The sequence below is a fragment of the Oncorhynchus gorbuscha genome, linkage group LG22 (assembly GCF_021184085.1).
Source record: "Oncorhynchus gorbuscha isolate QuinsamMale2020 ecotype Even-year linkage group LG22, OgorEven_v1.0, whole genome shotgun sequence".
NCBI classification, from domain to species: domain Eukaryota; kingdom Metazoa; phylum Chordata; class Actinopteri; order Salmoniformes; family Salmonidae; genus Oncorhynchus; species Oncorhynchus gorbuscha.
In genome coordinates, this window is record NC_060194.1 from 19,006,326 (window position 1) to 19,018,615 (window position 12,290).

Consider the following 12,290-nt stretch of genomic DNA (forward strand, 5'->3'; position numbering starts at 1 on the left):
GTCATAGCAGATAATATTCTAATCTTTGGTGACTTTAATATTCACATGGAAAAGTCCACAGACCCACTCCAAAAGGCTTTCGGAGCCATCATCGACTCAGTGGGTTTTGTCCAACATGTCTCTGGACCCACTCACTGTCACAGTCATACGCTGGACCTAGTTTTGTCCCATGGAATAAATGTTGTGGATCTTAATGTTTTTCCTCATAATCCTGGACCACCATTTTATTACGTTTGCAATTGCAACAAATAATCTAATCAGACCCCAACCAAGGACCATCAAAAGTCGTGCTATAAATTCACAGACAACACAAAGATTCCTTGATGCCCTTCCAGACTCCCTCTGCCTACCCAAGGACGCCAGAGGATAAAAATCAGTTAACCACCTAACTGAGGATCTCGATTTAACCTTGCGCAATACCCTAGATGCAGTTGCACCCCTAAAAACTAAAAACATTTCTCATAAGAAACTAGCTCCCTGGTACACAGAAAATACCCGAGCTCTGAAGCAAGCTTCCAGAAAATTGGAACGGAAAATGGCGCCACACCAAACTGGAAGTCTTCCGACTAGCTTGGAAAGATGGTACCGTGCAGTACCGAAGAGCCCTTACTGCTGCTCGATCATCCTATTTTTCTAACTTAATTGAGGAAAATAAGAACAATCCGAAATTCCTTTTTGATACTGTCGCAAAACTAACTAAAAAGCAGCATTCCCCAAGAGAGGATGACTTTCACTTTAGCAGTGATAAATTCATGAACTTCTTTGAGGAAAAGATTATGATTTTAGAAAGCAAATTACGGACTCCTCTTTAAACCTGCGTATTCCTCCAAACCTCAGTTGTCCTGAGTCTGCACAACTCTGCCAGGGCCTAGGATCAAGAAAGATGCTCAAGGGTTTTAGTACTATATCTCTTGACACAATGATGAAAATAATCATGGCCTCTAAACCTTCAGGCTGCATACGGGACCCTATTCCAACTAAACTACTGAAAGAGCTGCTTCCTGTGCTTGGCCCTCCTATGTTGAACATAATAAACGGTTCTCTATCCACTGGATGTGTACTAAACTCACTAAAAGTGGCAGTAATAAAGCCTCTCTTGAAAAAGCCAAACCTTGACCCAGAAAATATAAAAAACTATCGGCCTATATCGAATCTTCCATTCCTCTCAAAAAATTTGAGAAGGCTGTTGCGCAGCAACTCACTGCCTTCCTGAAGACAAACAATGTATACGAAATGCTTCAGTCTGGTTTTAGACCCCATCATAGCACTGAGACGGCACTTGTGAAGGTGGTAAATGACATTTTAATGGCATCGGACCGAGGCTCTGCATCTGTCCTCGTGCTCCTACACCTTAAGTGCTGCTTTTGATACCATCGATCACCACATTCTTTTGGAGAGATTTAAATCAAATCAAATCAAATTTTATTTGTCACATACACATGGTTAGCAGATGTTAATGCGAGTGTAGCGAAATGCTTGTGCTTCTAGTTCCGACAATGCAGTGATAACCAACAAGTAATCTAACTAACAATTCCAAAACTACTGTCTTATACACAGTGTAAGGGGTTAAAGAATATGTACATAAGGATATATGAATGAGTGATGGTACAGAGCAGCATACAGTAGATGGTATCGAGTACAGTATATACATATGAGATGACTATGTAGACAAAGTAAACAAAGTGGCATAGTTAAAGTGGCTAGTGATACATGTATTACATAAGGATGCAGTCGATGATGTAGAGTACAGTATATACGTATGCATATGAGATGAATAATGTAGGGTAAGTAACATTATATAAGGTAGCATTGTTTAAAGTGGCTAGTGATATATTTACATCATTTCCCATCAATTCCCATTATTAGAGTGGCTGGAGTTGGGTCAGTGTCAATGACAGTGTGTTGGCAGCAGCCACTCAATGTTAGTGGTGGCTGTTTAACAGTCTGATGGCCTTGAGATAGAAGCTGTTTTTCAGTCTCTCGGTCCCAGCTTTGATGCACCTGTACTGACCTCGCCTTCTGGATGATAGCGGGGTGAACAGGCAGTGGCTCGGGTGGTTCATGTCCTTGATGATCTTTATGGCCTTCCTGTAACATCGGGTGGTGTAGGTGTCCTGGAGGGCAGGTAGTTTGCCCCCGGTGATGCGTTGTGCAGACCTCACTACCCTCTGGAGAGCCTTACGGTTGAGGGCGGAGCAGTTGCCGTACCAGGCGGTGATACAGCCCGCCAGGATGCTCTCGATTGTGCATCTGTCAAAGTTTGTGAGTGCTTTTGGTGACAAGCCAAATTTTTTCAGCCTCCTGAGGTTGAAGAGGCGCTGCTGCGCCTTCTTCACGATGCTGTCAGTGAGAGTGGACCAATTCAGTTTGTCTGTGATGTGTATGCCGAGGAACTTAAAACTTGCTACCCTCTCCACTACTGTTCCATCGATGTGGATAGGGGGTGTTCCCCTCTGCTGTTTCCTGAAGTCCACAATCATCCCCTTAGTTTTGTTGACGTTGAGTGTGAGGTTATTTTCCTGACACCACACTCCGAGGGCCCTCACCTCCTCCCTGTAGGCCGTCTCGTCGTTGTTGGTAATCAAGCCTACCACTGTTGTGTCGTCCGCAAACTTGATGATTGAGTTGGAGGCGTGCGTGGCAACGCAGTCGTGGGTGAACAGGGAGTACAGGAGAGGGCTCAGAACGCACCCTTGTGGGGCCCCCGTGTTGAGGATCAGCGGGGAGGAGATGTTGTTGCCTACCCTCACCACCTGGGGGCGGCCCGTCAGGAAGTCCAGTACCCAGTTGCACAGAGCGGGGTCGAGACCCAGGGTCTCGAGCTTGATGACGAGCTTGGAGGGTAGTATGGTGTTGAATGCTGAGCTGTAGTCGATGAACAGCATTCTCACATAGGTATTCCTCTTGTCCAGGTGGGTTAGGGCAGTGTGCAGTGTGGTTGAGATTGCATCGTCTGTGGACCTATTTGGGCGGTAAGCAAATTGGAGTGGGTCTAGGGTGTCAGGTAGGGTGGAGGTGATATGGTCCTTGACTAGTCTCTCAAAGCACTTCATGATGACGGAAGTGAGTGCTACGGGGCGGTAGTCGTTTAGCTCAGTTACCTTAGCTTTCTTGGGAACAGGAACAATGGTGGCCCTCTTGAAGCATGTGGGAACAGCAGACTGGTATAGGGATTGATTGAATATGTCTGTAAACACACCGGCCAGCTGGTCTGCACATGCTCTGAGGGCGCGGCTGGGGATGCCGTCTGGGCCTGCAGCCTTGCGAGGGTTAACACGTTTAAATGTCTTACTCACCTCGGCTGCAGTGAAGGAGAGACCGCATGTTTTCGTTGCAGGCCGTGTCAGTGGCACTGTATTGTCCTCAAAGCGGGCAAAAAAGTTATTTAGTCTGCCTGGGAGCAAGACATCCTGGTCCGTGACTGGGCTGGGTTTCTTCTTGTAGTCCGTGATTGACTGTAGACCCTGCCACATGCCTCTTGTGTCTGAGCCGTTGAATTGAGATTCTACTTTGTCTCTGTACTGACGCTTAGCTTGTTTAATAGCCTTGCGGAGGGAATAGCTGCACTGTTTGTATTCGGTCATGTTGCCAGACACCTTGCCCTGATTAAAAGCAGTGGTTCGCGCTTTCAGTTTCACGCGAATGCTGCCATCAATCCACGGTTTCTGGTTAGGGAATGTTTGTATCGTTGCTATGGGAATGACATCTTCAACGCACGTTCTAATGAACTCGCACACCGAATCAGCGTATTTGTCAATATTTTTATCTGACTCAATACGAAACATGTCCCAGTCCACGTGATGGAAGCAGTCTTGGAGTGTGGAGTCCGCTTGGTCGGACCAGCGTTGGACAGACCTCAGCGTGGGAGCCTCTTGTTTAAGTTTCTGCCTGTAGGCAGGGATCAACAAAATGGAGTCGTGGTCAGCTTTTCCAAAAGCGGGGCGGGGCAGGGCCTTATATGCGTCGCGGAAGTTAGAGTAACAATGATCCAAGGTTTTACCACCCCTGGTTGCGCAATCGATATGCTGATAAAATTTAGGGAGTCTTGTTTTCAGATTAGCTTTGTTAAAATCCCCAGCTACAATGAATGCAGCCTCCGGATAAATGGTTTCCAGTTTGCAAAGAGTTAAATAAAGTTCGTTCAGAGCCATCGATGTGTCTGCTTGGGGGGGATATATACGGCTGTGATTATAATCGAAGAGAATTCTCTTGGAAGATAATGCGGTCTACATTTGATTGTGAGGAATTCTAAATCAGGTGAACAGAAGGATTTGAGTACCTGTATGTTTCTTTCATCACACCATGTCTCGTTAGTCATGAGTCATACGCCCCCGCCACTCTTCTAACCAGAAAGATGTTTGTTTCTGTCGGCGCGATGCGTGGAGAAACCCGTTGGCTGCACCGCATCGGATAGCGTCTTCCCAGTAAGCCATGTTTCCGTGAAGCAGAGAACGTTGCAGTCTCTGATGTCCCTCTAGATGCAGGTATGTGTCTGTGGTTGGAGGAAAGTTACATCACACCATGGGTTGAGGATCCACCAGGGGAAGAAGGGGTGTTTGGGTAAAGAGAGACAGAGAACTCGCATTGATTACTTTCTGCGAAAGCGATCAAATCAGTCGAATGAAGCACAGCAACTGGACGCAAACCATAGTTTGCAGTGCATCAGTACCACTGTCATGGAGGACGTAAACTCAAGCACCGAAGTAGCAACTGAGGTGGAACCAACAACAGGAGTGGAACTCACCCAGCCTCCCAGACCTGCAGTCGAGAGGAGACTACCAGGGCACAGACCGTATGTGAAGTGGCCTGGCGCCAGTGACAAGAAGTTGTGGGAAACAGTGAATACTGACCTTACCTTGACCCTCGAGAAACTTCGAGGCACAGTGGAGAAGAAGTTGGAGAGGATGGGGGACATCATCTATGAGTACGGGACAGAAAGATTTGGAGTGGAAGAGGCAAAAGGCGGGAGAAAGGTTCCAACCCCACCAGTTTCCAGAAGGCAACAAGAAATCAAGCGCCTCGTTCAAGAAAGGCGGCAGCTTAAGAAACAGTGGAAGAAGGCCTCGGAAGTGGAAAAGGAGGGCATAGAGGCACTTCAAGCTGACATCAAAACCCGGTTGGCATCCCTCCGTAGAGCAGAGAACCTACGGAAACGCAGAAGGAAAAAAGAACAAACTAGAACTCGATTCTATAAAGATCCCTTCAAGTTCCTTAAAAGTCTCTTCACAAAAGAAAAAGTGGAGCTCTAAAAACAACAAAGAAAGACCTAGAGGAGCACCTGAGAATAACAAACGTTGACTCAAAGCGACATGAATATCTGGCCATCCCATCAGATATCCCACCCATTGAACCCCGGAACATCATATTGAGACCAGCCCTCCGACATGGAAAGAGGTGGAAGACACAGTTCGACGGGCAAGAACAGCATCAGGCCCGGGGCCAAATGGAGTCCCGTACAAAGTGTATAAGAACACACCAGACGTCCTGAGGTTCCTCTGGATGCTTATGAGAACAGCTTGGCAGAAGAAGATAATACCCAAAGTGTGGCGTAGGGCAGGCGGGGTCCTGATCCCTAAGGAGAAGGATGCAGTGAACATCAGCCAATTCCGCCCAATCTCCTTACTGAATGTCGAGGGAAAAATCTTCTTTAGGGTCATTGCCCAGAGGATGGCCGAGTACCTACAAAGGAATACGTACGTCGATGCATCTGTACAGAAGGCAGGAATATCAGGGTTCTCTGGCTGCTTGGAACATTCCAGCATGATCTGGCATCAGATCCAAATGGCCAAGGTGGAGAAAAGGGACCTCCATGTAGTCTTCCTCGACCTCGCCAATGCATTTGGCTCTGTGCCCCATGAACTCCTGTGGTCTGCCTTCAGATTTTTCCACATACCGGACACCATCACAAACCTGGTGAAGTCGTACTTCCAGGATCTGCAGTTCTGCTTCACCACCTCAGAGTTCACCACCTCATGGCAGTGCCTGAATGTAGGTATAATGGCGGGATGTACCATTTCTCCGTTGGCATTCACAATGGCAATGGAGGTTATCATCAGATCCTCAAAATGGGTTGCTGGTGGACAGCGAGTCGACTCTGGTTTCCGCCTCCCTCCACTCAGAGCCTACATGGACGACATTACAACATTGACCACCACTGTCCCATGCACCAGGAGACTGCTCAGAAAACTTGAGGAGAACATCAGCTGGGCCCGTATGAAGATTAAACCATCCAAGTCACGCAGCATCTCGATTATGAAGGGAGTACTCTCTGACCTGAAATTCTTCATCGGAGATGACCAAATCCCAACAGTGTCTGAGCAGCCGGTAAAAAGCCTTGGAAGGTGGTATGATGCAAGCCTGAAGGACAAAGACCAGGTGCAACAGCTGCGCAAAGACATCAGTAGTAGCCTACAGTCCATCGACAACACCCAGCTACCTGGAAAGTTAAAGGCCTGGTGTCTGCAGTTTGGTCTCCTACCCCGGGTGTTGTGGCCCTTAGCACTGTATGAGGTTCCAATCTCAACAGTGGAGAAGATGGAAAGAGGAGTCACAGGCTACTTAAAGAAGTGGCTTGGAGTTCCACGATGCCTTACCACCATAGGCCTCTATGGAGATGGTGTCCTCAAGCTGCCCCTCACCAGTCTAACAGAGGAATTCAAGTGTGCAAAAACCAGGCTCCAAATGACACTGAATGAATCTCGAGACCCAGTGGTGAGCAACAACGCGCCGACCTTGGCAACTGGGCGCAAATGGAGGCCAGGAAAAGCAGTCCAGGAGGCAACAGCAGCCCTCAGACATGCTGACATTGTGGGTCATGTTCAGCAAGGGAGAGGAGGCCTTGGGCTAACTAGCCGTGCTGCTTGGAGTAAGGCCACTGCACCAGAGCGGCGGAAGATGGTAGTGCAGGAAGTATGCCATCAGGAGGAGGCTGCAAGGTGGGCCAAGGCAGTCTCTCTTGCCAAACAGGGACAGTGGACTCGATGGGACAGTGTGGAGAAGAGGAAGATCAGCTGGAAGGATCTGTGGGCCATGGAAGCGAGGCGGTTGAGCTTTTCCATCAGAGCAACATATGACGTCCTTCCAACACCAGTTAATCTTCACCAATGGTATGGTGAAGATCCGGACTGTGCCCTCTGTTCCATGCCAGCCAACCTCAGGCACATTCTCACAGGCTGTAAAACAAGCCTCGCCCAAGGACGCTACACTTGGCGTCACAACCAAGTCCTTAAAAACCTTGCGTCCGCCCTGGAGGACAAGCGAGCTGCCACCAACTCCCTACCACCCACAGCAGCATCACACTCCTACGGACAAACTTTGTCCGCGAAGGGGCTAAACCACCGAAGAGCGGCTCTACACCATTAGAGCGAGACCAGCTGCGCTTGGCCCGCGACTGGAAAATGCTAGCTGACATTGGCCGGCAACTTGTGTTTCCTCCGGAGATCGCAACCACCACCCTAAGACCTGACATGGTGCTCTGGTCCCGTTCACTCAATAAGGTCTTCATCATTGAGCTCACAGTACCCTGGGAAAACTCAGTAGATGAGGCTTATGAGCGAAAACATCTGCGCTATGCTGATCTAGCTGCCGAAGCACGGCATCATGGCTGGAACACAGAAGTCCGACCAGTGGAGGTGGGCTGCAGAGGTTTTGTGGCAACATCTACAACCAGACTGCTTAGAGACCTGGGAATTAAGGGCCAGAGCCAGCGTTCGGCAATCAAAGCTGTATCAGAGGCGGCAGAAGGCAGCAGTCAGTGGCTCTGGATGAAGAGGAAAGACCCCAGCTGGGCCCCGAAGTGAGAGGGCCAGGAGGTATGTGGTCAACAATGATTGACTCAGGGAGGAGGACGCCCCTGCCATGCATAGTCCCATGGGATGTTTGCTATCAACAACAAGGCAACTCCTATGACTAATTGGGAATGGGACGCAAGCGTAGGATTGATCACCCTGTCGCTGGCCGCCTTTGAGGAGGGTGTATAGTGTGAAAGGCCGAAACACCCTAGGAACCAAAGGTACACTACTGACGATGCGCTCCCCAAATTTCACCACGCTCACTGTTAATTAACTCTTGGAAGTGCTTGCACAAAGGATAGTAACATCTCATCCTGTGTTCTTGGAATCTGGAATGCTACCCTTGCTCGGATTTCATCAACCTTGTTGTCAAGAGACTGGACATTGGCAAGAAGAATGCTGGGGAGTGGTGCGCGATGTGCCCTTGTCCGGAGTCTGACCAGAAGACTACGTTTCCCTCTTTTTCAGAGTCGTTTTTTTGGGTCGCTGGGCAGAACACAGGATGCGCGTCGCGGAAAACATATTCTTGGTTGTACTGATGGTGAGTTGACGCTGATCTTATATTCAGTAGTTCTTCTCGACTGTATGTAATGAAACCTAAGATGACCTGGGGTACTAATGTAAGAAATAACACGTAAAAAAAACAAAAAACTGCATAGTTTCCTAGGAACGAGAAGCGAGGCGGCCATCTCTGTCGGCGCCGGAAGTGTAATTGGAAACCCAAATTGGTCTACATGGACATGTTCTGGCCTGGTTTAGATCTTATCTGTCGGAAAGATATCAGTTTGTCTCTGTGAATGGTTTGTCCTCTGACAAATCAACTGTACATTTCGGTGTTCCTCGAGGTTCTGTTTTAGGACCACTATTGTTTTCACTATACATTTTACCTCTTGGCAATGTTATTCGAAAACATAATGTTAACTTTCACTGCTATGCGGATGACACACAGCTGTACATTTCAATGAAACATGGTGAAGCCCCAAAATTGCCCTCGCTAGAAGCATGTGTTTCAGACATAAGGAAGTGGATGGCTGCAAACTTTCTACTATTAAACTCGGACAAAACAGAGATGCTTGTTCTAGGTCCCAAGACACAAAGAGATCTTCTGTTGAATCTGACAATTCATCTTAATGGTTGTACAGTCGTCTCAAATAAAACTGTGAAGGACCTCGGCGTTACTCTGGACCCTGATCTCTCTTTTGAAGAACATATCAAGACCATTTCGAGGACAGCTTTTTTCCATCTATGTAATTTTGCAAAAATCAGAAACTTTCTGTCCAAAAATGATGCAGAAAAATTCATCCATGCTGTTGTCACTTCTAGGTTAGACTACTGCAATGCTCTACTTTCCGGCTACCCGGATAAAGCACTAAATAAACTTCAGTTAGTGCTAAATACGGCTGCTAGAATCCTGACTAGAACCAAAAAATTTGATCATATTACTCCAGTGCTAGCCTCTCTACACTGGCTTCCTGTCAAAGCAAGGGCTGATTTCAAGGTTTTACTGCTAACCTACAAAGCATTACATGGGCTTGCTCCTACCTATCGCTCTGACTTGGTCCTGCCGTACATACCTACACGTACGCTACGGTCACAAGACGCAGGCCTCCTAATTGTCCCTAGAATTTCTAAGCAAACAGCTGGAGGCAGGGCTTTCTCCTATAGAGCTCCATTTTTATGGAACGGTCTGCCTACCCATGTCAGAGACGCAAACTCGGTCTCAACCTTTAAGTCCTTACTGAAGACTCATCTCGTCATATGATTGAGTGTAGTCTGGCCCAGGAGTGGGAAGGTGAACGGAAAGGCTCTGGAGCAACGAACCGCCCCTGCTGTCTCTGCCTGGCCGGTTCCCCTCTTTCCACTGGGATTCTCTGCCTCTAACCCTATTACAGGGGCTGAGTCACTGGCTTACTGGGGCTCTCTCATGCCGTCCCTGCAGGGGGTGCGTCACCTGAGTGGGTTGATTCACTGTTGTGGTCATCCTGTCTGGGTTGGCGCCCCCCCCCCCCTTGGGTTGTGCCGTGGCGGAGATCTTTGTGGGCTATACTCAGCCTTGTCTCAGGATGGTAAGTTGTTGGTTGAAGATATCCCTCTAGTGGTGTGGGGGCTGTGCTTTGGCAAAGTGGGTGGGATTATATCCTTCCTGTTTGGCCCTGTCCGGGGGTGTCCTCGGATGGGGCCACAGTGTCTCCTGACCCCTCCTGTCTCAGCCTCCAGTATTTATGCTGCAGTAGTTTGTGTCGGGGGGCTAAGGTCAGTTTGTTATATCTGGAGTACTTCTCCTGTCGTATTCGGTGTCCTGTGTGAATCTAAGTGTGTGTTCTCTAATTCTCTCCTTCTTTCTTTCTCTCTCGGAGGAACTGAGCCCTAGGAAAATGTCCCAGGACTACCTGACATGATGACTCTTTGCTGTCCCCAGTCCACCTGGCCATGCTGCTGCTCCAGTTTCAACTGACCTGAGCCCTAGGACCATGCCCCAGGACTACCTGACATGATGACTTCTTGCTGTCCCCAGTCCACCTGGCCATGCTGCTGCTCCAGTTTCAACTGTTCTGCCTTACTATTATTCGACCATGCTGGTCATTTATGAACATTTGAACATCTTGGCCATGTTCTGTTATAATCTTCACCCGGCACAGCCAGAAGAGGACTGGCCACCCCACATATGCTCTCTCTAATTCTCTCTTTCTTTCTCTCTCTCGGAGGACCTGAGCCCAAGGACCGTGCCCCAGGACAACCTGACATGATGACTCCTTGCTGTCCCCAGTCCACCTGACTGTGCTGCTGCTCCAGTTTCAACTGTTCTGCCTTGGTATTATTCGACCATGCTGGTCATTTATGAACATTTGAACATCTTGGCCATGTTCCGTTATAATCTCCACCCGGCACAGCCAGAAGAGGACTGGCCACCCCACATAGCCTGGTTCCTCTCTAGGTTTCTTCCTAGGTTTTGGCCTTTCTATGGAGTTTTTCCTAGCCACCGTGCTTCTACAACTGCATTGCTTGCTGTTTGGGGTTTTAGGCTGGGTTTCTGTTCAGCACTTTGAGATATAAGCTGATGTACGAAGGGCTATATAAATAAATTTGATTTGATTTGATTTTGAAAAACCTGAGAAATTCCACTTTCTGTTTTTTTCCTGGAGGTGGCAGATTTTCAACCAAGCTCTCATTGCAATTACAGCGAGATATGGAGGAGTTTTCACTTCCCACGCCTTCCACTAGATGTCAACAGTCAATAGAACTTTATCTGATGACTCTAATGTGAAGGGGGGTCGAATGAGAGGAAATAGTCACCACTGCCATGAGTGGACCATGCTTTCACCAGGCGCGTTCACAGGGGAAGGACTTGCGTTCCACCGGTCATCTGAAGTAATTCTAATTCTCCGGTTGGAACGTTATTCAAGATATATGTAAACAACATTCTAAAGATTGATTCAGTACATCGTTTGACATGTTTCTACTGACTGTTACGGAACTTTTGGACATTTCGTCATGTTATAGAGGAAGTGCTTTGTGACTTTGGAATTGTTTACCAAACGCGCTAACCAAAGTAGCTAATTGGACATAGATAACGGACATTTTCGAACAAATCAACCATTTATTGTGGACCTGGGATTTCTAGGACTGCATTCTGATGAAGTTCATCAAAGGTAAGGAAACATTTATCATGTATTTTCTGGTTTCTGTTGACTCTAACATAGAGGCTAATTTGGCTACTGTTCTGAGCGCCATCTCAGATTATTGCATGGGTTGTTTTTTCCGTAAACTTATTTTGAAATCTGAAACAGCGGTTGCATTAATTAAGGGCAGTACTTGTCTTATTCTTCTCCATTGGTTTTTGTGAAGAGCATACATTTTGAGGCAATACCAATAGAGGGCAGTCATTCATTATGTTTTCACCAATTCTTGTCACAATTGTATATTCTGTTTTATTAACAATTTACATTTGTTTTATAAATGTCTGCGGTTTTCCAAATGCATGCAGTTTGCTGTTTCAGTGTCTTAAGATATTTTTGTCAGATGTTATTATGGAATACTGACATATAATTACAAGCATTTCATAAGTGTCAAATGCATTTATTGACAATTACATGAAATTGATGCAATGAGTCAATATTTGCAGTTTTGACCCTTCTTTTTCAAGACCTCGCAATATGCCCTGGCATGCTGTCAATTAACTTCTGGGCCTGACTGATGGCAGCCCATTCTTGCATAATTAATGCTTGGAGTTTGTCAGAATTTATGGGGTTTTGTTTGTCCACCCGCCTCTTGAGGATTGACCACAAGTTCTCAATGGGATTAAGGTCTGGGGAGGTTCCTGGCCATGGATCCAAAATATTGATGTTTTGTTCCCTGAGCCACTTAGTTATCACTTTTGCCTTATGGCAAGGTGCTCCATCATGCTGAAAAAGGCATTGTTTGTCACCAAACTGTTCCTGGATTGTTGGGAGAAGTTGCTCTCAGAGGATGTGTTGGTACCATTCTTTATTCATGGCTGTG